Here is a 13,438-nt window from a genome sequence, read left to right on the forward strand (position 1 = left end):
ATGAGTATGAAGTGCCTCTCCTTGTCTTTTTTGATGACTTTGGGTTGGAAGTCGATTTTATTAGATATTAGAATGGCTACTCCAGCTTGTTTCTTCAGACCATTTGCTTGCAAAATTGTTTTCCAGCCTTTCATTCTGAGGTAGTGTCTTACTTTTTCCCTGAGTTGGGTTTCCTGTAAGCAGAAAAATGTTGGGTCCTGTTTGTGTAGCCAGTGTGTTAGTATATGTCTTTTTATTGGGGCATTGAGTCCATTGATATTAAGAGATATTAAGGAAAAGTAATTGTTCCTTCCTATTATTTTTGTTGTTAAAGTTGGCATTCTGTTCTTGTGGTTGTCTTCTTTTAGGTTAGTTGAAGGATTACTTTCTTGTTTTTCTAGGACATGGTTTCTGTCCTTGTATTGTTTTTGTTTGTTTGTTTGTTTGTTTTCTGTTATTGTCCTTTGAAGGGCTGGATTCGTGGAAAGATAATGTGTGAATTTGGTTTTATCGTGGAATACTTTGGTTTCTCCATCTATGGTAATTGAAAGTTTGGTTGGGTATGGTAGTCTGGGCTGGCACTTGTGTTCTCTCAGTGTCGTTTTTTAATATTTCCACATGAGGCACTTTTTGAATTACAAATAGAATTTTGTTTAGGAAGAAAACTAAAATCACTAGGTACAAAGTTTTTTTTTTGTTTTGTTTTTTGGTTTTTGTTTTTAGTGATTATGGAAAAAAATTGCAGTTTACACATCAATTCTGCTTTGGCATTATCTAACTGGAAGTATTCCTAGACCCATAGAGTGAGGTCTCCAAGACTGTCAACTCTACTTTGGTTGCCAGTAGAACTAAGAGTGTTTTACATGTGCTTCTGATTGGCCTGCTATGAACTAAAGTTCCATTGGCAGGCCAATTAGCACGTTTGTCCAGCATGATTAATTACTTCTAGTAGCTCAGAGAAGTAAGAGGAGACTTTAGGCTTACTGGTTTATGATGATGGACATCACAGGGGACATAGATGATATGAAAAACCTCTGGGAAGAAATGAATAGCTATGTAACTCCTGGTACAAAGTCTTTTAAGAACCTCCATGTGTATAATCACCTAGAAGCTCTTTATGCATTTATGGGTAACTCGCTATGTAAGCATCACTTATTAAATCTTTGAACCTTCACCATTAGCTTCATATTTATCCTCTATACCTTCTTGAAGGATGGGAGTGAAATTGAAAGTAACAACTCCCAATCCTACCTAGGTCCATTAACAGCAAAAGGGCATTTATCACTATCACTTCTAAGGAATTTTAGGACTGAGTAAAGGGAAACTAGATGAAATTTAAATGTACTTTTCATGAAATAAAAGTAGATTATTCTTGTTCGATACAAACGATATGATTTATTCTCAGAATGACAAAGGGATGTAATATAATAGTAGACCATAGACAACATCAAAAGCAAGACTTTGACATCCTATACATAGAAATGAGAACGAAAGTAATGTAGCTGTTGATTTAAACTAATTTTGAAATTTTAAATTGAAATTTTAACATGATATTTATCAGAATTTCTGTTTGGGTCACATTCACTCTCTAACTTACCTTTCTGTACAATTCAATGTTATGCCCTGTAGAACCATGTTATTTGATTTAGTCTATGTTCATGCTTACTGAAGAATGAATATATATATATATCAAAGTTCCCACTCTCAGTTATCAGATATAGTATCATTCATAGCTAGGAAAAAAATAAGTATAAACTAACTGGACTACAAACTGCTGATTTATTCTGGGAAGTTACTTTATGAATTTGGTTAATATAGAAATATGTTTATATATAGGAGCTTTGGTTGACAGAAATTAAATTAATTATAAATGTTAAATAAAACCCTTTTTTGAGTTTATTCCTATTTTTAAGCTTCATGAGAGTTTGCTTTGTTTAAAGTATATTTCCAATTCTTTCACTGACATAGATTGACTTTGCTGCAAAAATATTTGAAGATATTTAAAGTTCAAGAAGACAATATCCTGTTGGCATTCACCTGCACTAATGTTTTGTCAGAATCAATTACAGTGTATGTAATCATATGGATGTAGACTAATTAGTACAGTTCCCAGTGGAACCTCCAGACTTAATGGATGTTATTTTCCTTGCACATGAAGACTGTTGCTTTGATGTGTCATGTTACATTAACTAAGGCTGGCAATCACAGGACTAGTCTGAGGTAACACTGGATTCTATTTCCACATCACAGATTAGGGGATAGACAAATATTGATGTCACCACAGAGATATTTCAGCATGACGAAGAGCATGTGTCCAGAGGTCTTCAGTGGTTTTGTTCAGTACAATTATGTATCATAATGGAACTTTGTATTCAAAGTGGCCACATTTTCATCCTGTTGAACATATTTGTTTAAATAGTAGAATTTTACAATCACAATACATTCATGTAGACAAGATTGAAGGGGAATCACTGTGTTCTATTTCTTGATAATATTCTAGTAGACTAAAGACTTTATGATTGTATAGAGAGAATTTTTTACAATATGAACTGACATTAGTTATTTTGCTTTTGTTTCTTTTTCTATTGTGTCCTAATTTAAATTACACCCCCATCATCTTCTTATTCTCTTTCTTCTTCCTAACCTCAATTTGCTTTTCTTAGAACCTTATTTGTACTATGATGCAACTTTGCTTGACCCACTCTAAGTACAAGGAGAAATATTTGTGACTTTCCCGCATATCTGGTTTATTTATCTTAATAACATTTCATTCTTTATGATCGAACAAAACTGCATTTTGTTCACTTAATAATAGTTTGTGCATTTGTCTCTAGCTGACCATCTAAAGGAAGTTGTGAATATTGCTTTAATAAACATAAATATGCAGAAATTTCTTCTTCTGGGTTGACTTTCTTGTCTTTTGGTGTAAATCCCCAAAAATGTGATAACTGGATCACATGCTGGTATTATTTTTAACTTTTGTGTACTGTTCATACTATTCAACATAGCAGTAGTGATAATTCACATTCCCATTAACAGAGCATTCTTTATTCACATTCTTATACACTCTCTTTTTGAAAAAAATTCTTTAGTCTTTTTTTACACTTCAAACTTTATCCCACTTCCAGTCCATCCTCTTACTATACCACATCCCATACCTCCTTTCCCCATCTCCAAGAGGATGTCCCCACTCCGCACCCCCATCCTACCCTCATCCCGCCAGACCTCTCCACTGGGGCCTCAAGTCTCTTGAGGGTTATGTGCATCTTCTCTGACTGAGAACAGACCTGGCAGTCCTCTATTGTATATGCATTAAGGGCCTCATATCAGCTGATGTATGCTGCCTGTTTGGTGGCTTAGTGTCTGAGAGATCTTGGCGATCCAGGTTAGCCATTCTCACTGAGGTAGAATTTCAGTAGAATTTGACTTGAATCCCAAATTCCTAAAAAACAAACTTGCCTTTTGCACATTTATTGACCGATTGTATTTTTTTTTTTTTGATCACTAGCTATTCAAACCTTTCAGATATTTATTTATTTATTTGTTCTTTTCTTGTCAAATCATTTGAATTCTTCAGGGCAGAAAGAATGAAAGATATGGACATGCATGCAGATGTATAAGAGGTTTGTAATCCCTAATAAATATTACCAGAAAAGAAACTTTCTAAGCCACATAATAGCTAATTTGTCAAAAAATACAGAACAAGAAAAATGCTAGAAGCAACTGGATATTAATCCTGTCATTAGATTAACTGGCAAATATTTTTCCTGTTCTCTTGGCTTTTTAGTCACTGTTATTTTCTTTGCTGTATGGAAGGTTTTTAATGTAATATAAATCATTATATATTATATCCTAATTTCCTGAGTTACTGAAGTAATTTAGAAGGACATTGTTAAGCCAACATCCTGTTGTTTAACCTACATTTTCATTTATCAGTTAGAACATTTTCTATTTTAGATTGAGGTCTTTATCTATTTTGCATTTTGTATAGGGACCGACACAGACATCTAGCATCATTTTTCCTATGTGGGTGGTCAAGTTTTCCCAGCATCTTTTGTACAGTGTGTATTCTGGGCTGCTTTGCTGATAATCATATGGGTGTTCAAGCAATTCCACAGGCTGCCACCCCACCCCTACCCCAGTCCTTTATTCTATTGCATTGGCTTGTGTGCTTTTGTCTTGTTCAGCTGTTTGCATTTGGACTTGTGTTATTGTTGTTACTTTTGTTCCAGTGATCTGCAACATATTTTCCAATCAGGTATTGTGAAGCCACCAGTGTTCCGGGTCAGTCAGCATTGTTGTTTCTAATTAATTCTGGCTTAAATGCTGTTTTGAGGAACACATTCCTTTTTTACTGCTGTGTATTATTGACTTCTATTTTATTTGCTTCAAATATCACTTTTGATATTTTTACTTTCAGGCCGTGAAAGTCTCTGCAATGTTACGTGTTTCTTGGAGATAGTGAATGCTAGAGCACAAGATTTTATCCAATAAGATAATGTCTTTTAATTGGAGTTCAGAGGCCACTCACAGTGATGACTACTATTAGAAATGTATTTCCTTTAATTTTCTTGTTTTTATTGGCTTGAACAGTCTTTATTCATTTCTTTCTACGTTTTAGACTTTAGAATACTAGTGATAGAATGAGTTAATATTGTTTGATCCCAATTTTTACTCCTTTATACACCATGCCATTTATTATGTTTCTTGCACATTTGCTTCCTTTGGTTCCTTTTCTGTGTAGGAGTCTCTGTAATTGCTTAGTAGTCATGAAATCCTCTAGTTTACATGCATCTTGAAAGATCTTGAATTGTCTTTCACTTTTGAAGGACAGTTTTGGTGGATGTTGTAACCTTGACTACCCATTGTGCTCTTTCAGGGCTGAAATACATCACTGCGTGCCTGCCTGGCTTTTGCTCACCACTTGAGAAGTTTTCTATGCTTCTGATGAATCTGACACTGCGTGTGACTTTCCTTTCTCTTAGAGCATTTGGAATTTGTTCTTGTTCTATACTTTTTGGCAATTTAGGTATGGAGAGTTTCTTTTCTTACAATGTTTATTTGGGATTCTAAACCCCTTGTATACCTGTATGAATGTCTATCCTCTTACAAAAAATTAAGATAGTTTCTCCTTTCATTATTTATTTGTTTATTTATATATTTATGTATGTATTTATTTATTTGCTGTCACCATTTGTGATTATATAAGCCACATACTATGTAATGTTGCTAATAATGATTCTTCTAGAATTATATAGCATACAACTTAAACACTGTTTTCTAATGCAAGAGTGGTTTTGCAATGATTTTGATATTAAATGGTTCCTCAAATTCATATTATGCCTAAGACTTGCTTGGTCACCATTCAGTGGCTTTATTGGGCAATGGTAGAACATTTAGGAGATAAGTCTCCAATATAACCAATGTATATAATTTGGAAAGTGCTTTTGAAAAACACAGGGACCCATTTTGTTCCTGTTTTTGCCTTTCTTTCTTCCTTCATTTCTTTCTTCCTTCCTTCCTTCCTTCCTTCCTTCCTTCCTTCCTTCCTTTCTTTCTCTTTCTTTTATTTTCTACCATGATATAATAAGCTGTCATTTTTCTTATATTTCTTGCTATATTATTCTGCCTGATAGTCTGTCAAAGTGATGAAAATTTAGAAGATCTGACTAAGTTGCCCCACTTTAGCCCAAGTTTACTCCATTTATTTCTTATGAGCATAACTACTATTTTTAAGACTCTGGTGATAAGTTATTTATCTGCTGGAGAAATGAGCTAGTTCAAGCCAGAAAGAGAGAGAGAGAGGGGGGGGAGAGAGAGAGAGAGAGAGAGAGAGAGAGAGAGAGAGAGAATGAGAAAGAGAAAGAGAAAGAGAAAGAGAAAGAGAAAGAGAAAGAGAAGGAGAAAGAGAAAGCACACACAATGCAAAGGAAAAGAGGGGCTGAATAGGAAAGCAAAATGCCTGGATTATATAGCAAAGAGCTTATTGGGGAATGACAGCTAAGCCCCTCGGCTGGGAAGTTCTGCATTGGGTATTGAGTATGCCAGGTAGGAACTAAGAGATGCTGGGAGAACCTAGAGGTCAGGTCTGCTTTGGCATGTAAAATATACACATTAACCCAATGTTTCAGGGTCTGAAAATAAAACTTGGTAATAATACTGTACTGTCACAATCTTAGACACAAAAAGAAATATGTGTTTCTGAAATTATATCATCTGTCTTAAGTATACACTATATTGGGCATATCTTTTTCAGGCATGCAATGAATATCTAATTTTAATATTTACTTTTTTCTTTGCATCTCACTTACAGAAACATAATAAATACATTCAAACAGCAAACTTGGATGAAGATAAAAGTCTACTCATTTTTCCACAGTGGTAGAATGGTGTACATGACGGAAATCTCCACTATAAGAATACTTTACTCATAATATCTTATTTTTGAGTTATTTTGTGAATACCTCTCTTCTCCACTGAACTGAAAAAGCATGATACACAGTTGTCTGTATGTTCACTAAATCTTTAAAACTTGACAAAACAGAACTTCACAAATGCAAAATAGTTTTTAAAATGCATTTAAAAATCTTTAAGTATTTGGTTTAAATTAAAATATTAATCTTAATAAACATCTATAAATACATCACTTTTTTAATGTTGAAATGAAAAATGTTACTGAAATTTAAAAACTAAAATTATGATGATAATCTCTTATTTATTATATATTTTCTTCTGTATCCATTATCCATTTTTAAGTATAATTAATGCTACATGTTATAATCATGTTCTTATTTGCATTGTAGTTCGATAAGTATGCTTATATTTTATTCTCAGAAATGGTTAATGTGCTTCTCATAGTTTGGTCCTTTCATGTATTTCTTCTAAGATATTTTCTGATCATGGCCTTTTTTACAGATGCAATGCAATACATGTCTAACTTAAAAATAGGCAAAAATACTTGGCTAAAAGGAATATGCCTATCTTCTATGCCTCTATCAACAACCTAATAGAATTAAATAGAATTCTATTTCAAATACTTAATAACTTGAATGGGTAAATGACTTGTTCAGAGCCAGATATCAGCTTAGAGAAATATAATTAGCTAACAGATTGTCCAAGAGCTAAAGATTTAAAAATAAATAAATAAATAAAACTGACAGAAAATAATTTGTAGTGTTTATTTTAAAATAGAAGTCAGAGAGTATATTTTTAAAATGTTTTTAAATTTTTAATTTTAGAGTTACTTATTTTCAGTCTTCCCCTCTCCAAGTTTCCCATATCTCTCCATTGCAGAGTGGTTGTGAAGAATAATTCAGCAATATAGTGGCCCAATATTAGGTGGGCTTTTGTTCTTTGAGGATAATTAGAGATTAAACCAATTCATTATCTGACTCTAAAGTAAATGGCATCAAAACATGAGGTAAGATAGAAGCTCTCTTTTACCCAGGGGATATGCATTGATTAAAAATACTGGCTTTATTTAGATTCATTTTTTGCGTATAAGTTGATGCCAAGCAATTACCTAGAAAAGAATGTATGCTAATTTCACTCACTAGCACAGCATTATATGAAATATTCAAATGGTGTCACTGCCATGTCAACTTATGACCCATTTTTACAAGCTGAAGTATACCCATTTCATCACAATCTTAACAATTGCTTAAGCAATACACATGCACACACACACACACACACACAATCTTACTTGAACAAATTAATTTAGGATTATTATTATTTAATTATTGCCTGGTAATTGTAGAATAAAACAATAATAATTATTATTTAGCAAAAATAGTTAAATGATGGGAGTAGGCACAAAGATCCACAGCCAGACTTTAGGCAGAGACAGTCTAAGTTGGAAGGCTCCATCAGGTCACCCCCTTGAAGCTTGACAACTCCATGGAAGAGGTGAGGAAAGATTGTCAGAAAGAATGGAGGACACCAGGAGAACATGGCCCACAAAATCAACTAAGCAAGGCTCACACGGGCTCACAGAAACTGAAGCAAAGAAGCACAGGCCTGCGTGGGTTTGCACCAGGTTCTCTGGGGATGTATTATGGCTTGTCAGCGTTCCAGGGATTCCTAAGAATGGGAGAAGGTGTAGCTCTGACTCTGCCTGATCCTGGGGCTCTTCTCTTCCTATTGGATTGCCTTGATTATCCTTGGTATGAGGGCTTTTGGCTTGCCTTATTATATCTTGTTATATCCTGCTTGGCTGCTGTCTCTTAGAGATCTGCTCTTTTCTGAAGGGAATAGAGGGAGAGTGGAGCTAGAAGAGAGATTAGGTAAGAGGAAGCTGGGAGAAGTAGAAGTGAGGAAACTGTGATCTGGATGTATTGTACAAGAGAAGAATCTGTTTTCAACAAAAATTGATAAAGGGAAGACCATTAATCTGAAGACAGTATTATGAAGCCATACACTGTACCACTGTATTCCTAGTGAGAAGGTTTTCCATGGCTGAATTTAATGTGTAAGCTTACTGTTACACTGTATCAATTATAAGAAACACAAACACTCAAAAAGTCAACATTTTGCGGAAAACAATACGTTTTGTCTTTGAATCTACAAAGTCCATGCTGAGAGGTCTCAAATGTACTGTGTTAGCTGGTGAAACCTGGAGCTGAGTTGTGGAAGTTGCTAACATTTTCATTTCTCAAAAGATTTGTGCCAACACATATTAGGCCATTTTTCACTCTTTGAAATTGCCTTTATGCTTAGCCAGAGAAGAAATGAGGCTGAAAATTAATTCACATGGCATTTTAACCAAGAGCCAGTAATTTCTATTCTGCAAGCAAGAGGAAACCCAATGTGTTAGGAACAACTCTCCCAAAAGCCATTCTGTCAGTTGCCACTCTCAAGTGAACTAATACATTTCCAATTTAACACATTTCAGCAAAATCCCTGTTTTTATTAAAGTTATTGAAGCTAAGCTGTATTTTATTCAATATAGAAGCCAGCATGTTTGACTTTGTTCAGCCATTATATGATTCAATTTAATATTTAGCACTTTACTCACCACATAAAATTTGCTAATTATTTGTCTTTGTTATTGGAATTGAAATTTCCAGATACATGCTTTCTCTCCTTTCTTGTCAGTTAGCAAACCATGTTCGTTCTAACAATGAGAAAAACCCATCCCACATACTTTTGAGCCATAGAGGTTGCAAGATGCAAGGTGGTACCCAGAGTAGGCTACTGCTTCTGGTGGTCTGTAGCATTACCATTTCCTCAGAGAGGAGACCTGTGATGTGATTCAGGACATCACTCTTGGGTGTCTAGTTTCCATACTAGGTTTTCAGTTCAGGATAACAACATTTTCCTTAAAGATTTTCGAATATCCTACAATGTAGTGAAAAAAATCTAGTTTCTGGGTCTTGTTTTTTTTTTTTATTTAAGTTATATGATTAGTATTTAATCAATATGAACAAAAGTTTTTGGCTATTAAATTGTATTATAATCCAAATCACAGGGGAGCCCATCTAATATATACATATATATGAACATCTATCATATATAACTATAATTTGTTGAGATATTAATTGCAACTTCTGTCATTGAAGTATAAAACTAAAATGCTGTTTAACTACTTAAAGTCTAGATTTTATCTTTCTGAGAAATCTTAGTTGCCCTTGCTTTTTTTATGTCAATGATGATTATAAGACATTTTGATCTTGTATTTTGCTTTTTAAGGTCAAGTCCTTTTCAGAGGTTGTTGTAAAGGATCAGAGAAAAGCAATTAAAATTTAGGGGAAAAATAAACAGAAGAAGATTCCCAAAGAAAAGTTCAATTATAAGTTCTGTGGTTTGTATGAACTCTTACCTGCACTCTGGGAAAATGGAATAGCTTTGAGAAGGCACATTTACATTGCATGTCTACAGAGAAAAGTTGTCACCAGAAATTGCAGTCTATATTCAGAACAGTCACCATCCTGACCACACAAGTAAACTGTAGGACATTATCATCCTGTGTGTGTGTGTGTGTGTGTGTGTGTGTGTGTGTACATGTGTGCATGTGTGAGTATGTATTCATCTGTGTGTATGTGTGTGTACTGCACATAAGTATGTGCAATAGAGTAATCTTACATATTTCTTTGTTGCTTGATACTAATCATATTTTCATAAGTTAACTAATATTTCATGCAGACAGTTCTGTTTCAATTTGTTTGAACAAAGTGCAATAATCAAATGTTATAGATGATGACTTATTTGGCCATATAAACATACAAGACATTCAAAACATGTCAGTTTCACTCCCTATATGTCTTTTTACTATCCATGTTTTATGCACTCATGAAGTACATATTTCAGGACATAGCATAAAATATGAATCCCAGTAAATATTGGATCAGCACTTTTCTATGAAAGTTGTTCAAGCTTTCAATCCCACCAGCAATGGAGGAGTGTTTCTCTTTCTCCACATCCTCACCAGCATTAGCTGTCACATGAATTTTTGATCTTAGCTATTCTGACTGGTGTGAAGTGGAATCTCAGGGTTGTTTTGATTTGCATTTCCCTGATGATTAAGGATGTTGAACATTTTTCAGGTGCTTCTCAGCCATTCGATATTCCTCAGTTGAGAACTCTTTGTTTAGCTCTGTGCCCCATTTTTAATGGGGTCATTTGATTTTCTGGAGTCCATCTTCTTGAGTTCTAAATATATATTGGATATTAGTCCCCTATCTGATTTAGGATTGGTAAAGATCCTTTCCCAATCTGTTGGTGGCCTTCTCATCTTACTGAAAGTGTCTTTTGCCTTACAGAAGCTTTGCAATTTTATGAGATCCCGTTTGTCAATTCTCGATCTTACAGCACAAGCCATTGCTGTTCTATTCAGGAATTTTTCCCCTGTGTCCATATCTTCGAGACTTTTCCTCACTTTCTCCTCTATAAGTTTCAGTGTCTCTGGTTTTATGTGGAGTTCCTTGATCCACTTGCAAACACAGAAGAGGATGCTCACAGTCAGCTATTGCATGGAACACAGGACCCCCCCAACGGAGGAGCTAGAGAAAGTACCCAAGGAGCTGAAAGGGTCTGCAACCCTATAGGTGGAACAACAATATGATCTAACCAGTACCCCCAGAGCTCGTGTCTCTAGCTGCATATGTAGCAGAAGATGGCCTGGTCGGCCATCATTTGAAGAGAGGCCCCTTGGTTTTGCAAACTTTATATGCCCCAGTACAGGGGAACACCAGGGCCAAGAAGTGGGATTGGATGGGTAGGGGAGCAGGATGGGGGATGGTATAGGGGACTTTCAACATAGCATTTGAAATATAAATGAAGAAAATACCTAATAAAAATTGGAAAAAGAAAAAAAATAAATATAAAGTAACAAAAAAAGAACCTTGTTCAATCTTAAACTTTCAAAGTCATATCTAGAGTTTGTGTGGTAGTTTCGACAGTGAAAGTTGGATGACATTCATAGTCTCTGGTGAAAAATCTGGTGTAATTCTGATAGGCTTGCCTTTAAAGGGGGAGTGGGTGGGTAGGAGATTGGGGGGGGTGGGTATGGGGGACTTTTGGGATAGCATTGAAAATGTAAACGAGGAAAATACCTAATAAAAAATAAATTAAAAGAAAAAGAAAGTTGGATGACTTAAAGGGAAATAAACATTCCACATAAACTTTATCTAGCACTTTAAAAGTTCTATGTTGATTGTCCCTAGGTCAAGGCAGCAAGGTATCCTCTGTCAGGACCTTATTTGAGATCTGGTTCTTGCCCCAACTTATCATTTTCTATTTCCTTCTTAGGGCAAACTTACTTGATCTCTTTATTCTTGGTAGCTTGCACAATACATCATTTGGTTAGAAACTGGAAAAGTAGTCACATTTACAGATGAAATAATATAGCAAACACAGGATGAATCATATTTGATTTTTTTTATAAGTAAACCAGTGTAGAAACAGAAAATAAGTAGACATGCATGCACTGTACATGTGTGCGCACTTCTGGAAAGTTTGACATGGTTTTACTCATGAAAGACAACTTTCATGAAAATGATATATTAAATAGTACATCTGTTTTATACAGTATTAGCTTTGGCATCCATAGAAACCTGAATGTTTGTCAAGATTCTACGTGCAAACAAATATACCAGATAGCTTTATACATTAGCTTATCATGAGTTTGCCTAAATTATGAAATGTGTCCTACCCTCATTCAATAGATATGTAAACTGCAACAAAATTCAGAGACCAGTTCAGCAACAGGTTAAATAAAAGTTTTATAACTACCAATTTGGCTGGCAAATTGAAACCATTATCTCTGACACTAAACTGAGTGCTCTCTCTCTATATATATATATTTTTTTTTATAGAAACAAGAGGCAGATAATTTCTAAAGTCAATTGGCAAAGTTTGGTGGGTGAAGTAAGTACAAAGAAATGAACAGTACTTATAGAGCTCTATTTGGGAAAGTGTAGTTAAATAAACAGCAATAATGGTGCAAAGAATTCATTGGAAACAAATGAATGGAAGAGTTTGGTGTGGAAACACTTCCATGTTCTCCTGTTGCTACTGAGGAAGAGGTAGACTTTATCAATGAGTCAAGCTTATTTTACGTTCAGAAAATACCAATATAAAATTCCCTTCATGGAAGACACAGAATGAAAGCCCAGCCCATGCCTTGAGTTCTGCATTCATTATAGTTTAACATGATGTTTACCTTTGATTTATTTTATTAGATATTTTCTTTATTTACATTTCAAATGCTATCCTGAAAGTTCTCTATACCCGTCCTCCTGCCCTGCTCCCCTACCCATCCACTCCCACTTCTTGGCCCTGGCGTTCCCCTGTACTGGGGCATATAAAGTTTGCAAGACCTAATTGCACAGTAGAGAGAGAGCAGAGACTATTATGAATAACAAATGGTTCCATTGCAGATAGAAGACTCATACACCATAGTTATAAGTGATGTGACATGCATATCCATTGCCAGGCAACCCAGCAGTAACACAAAGCTCTCACAGGTACACGTGATGTAAAACAAACAATCATGAGTTGTACAAGCAAATGAATAACCACAAATGACAGCTGGCTGGTGACTTTAGGAACACATCTGTATGGTCCCACTCATGGCTTAGGATGCGGTACAGTGTTTTGAAATTCCTTTGCAGTTTTTAAAGTCATCACCAGTAGCATTTTTGTTTCAGTGTCAGGAATTATTAGATTACAAAACCATACTCTAAAAGTAGTTTTTCATTATAAAGTCTGTCTAAAGGTGAACCAAGGTCAATTTTTATCAAAAATGAAGCTAAATGAGGCTTTGCTCCTTTTGTTATGGATTCTAGTGTTTCTTTTTCAGTATGTAATACTTTTATGAAACACACAGGGGTTTTTTGTTTGTTTGTTTGTTTGTTTTTGTTGTTTTGTTTGGGAATTGGAACAGTAATTTAAAATTATCTCTAAAATAGGAATCATCCCAGGAAAACTTCAGTCCTTCCTTGATAATTCTATGCATTTC

The sequence above is a fragment of the Mus musculus genome, chromosome 1 (assembly GCF_000001635.26).
Source record: "Mus musculus strain C57BL/6J chromosome 1, GRCm38.p6 C57BL/6J".
NCBI classification, from domain to species: Eukaryota; Metazoa; Chordata; class Mammalia; order Rodentia; family Muridae; genus Mus; species Mus musculus.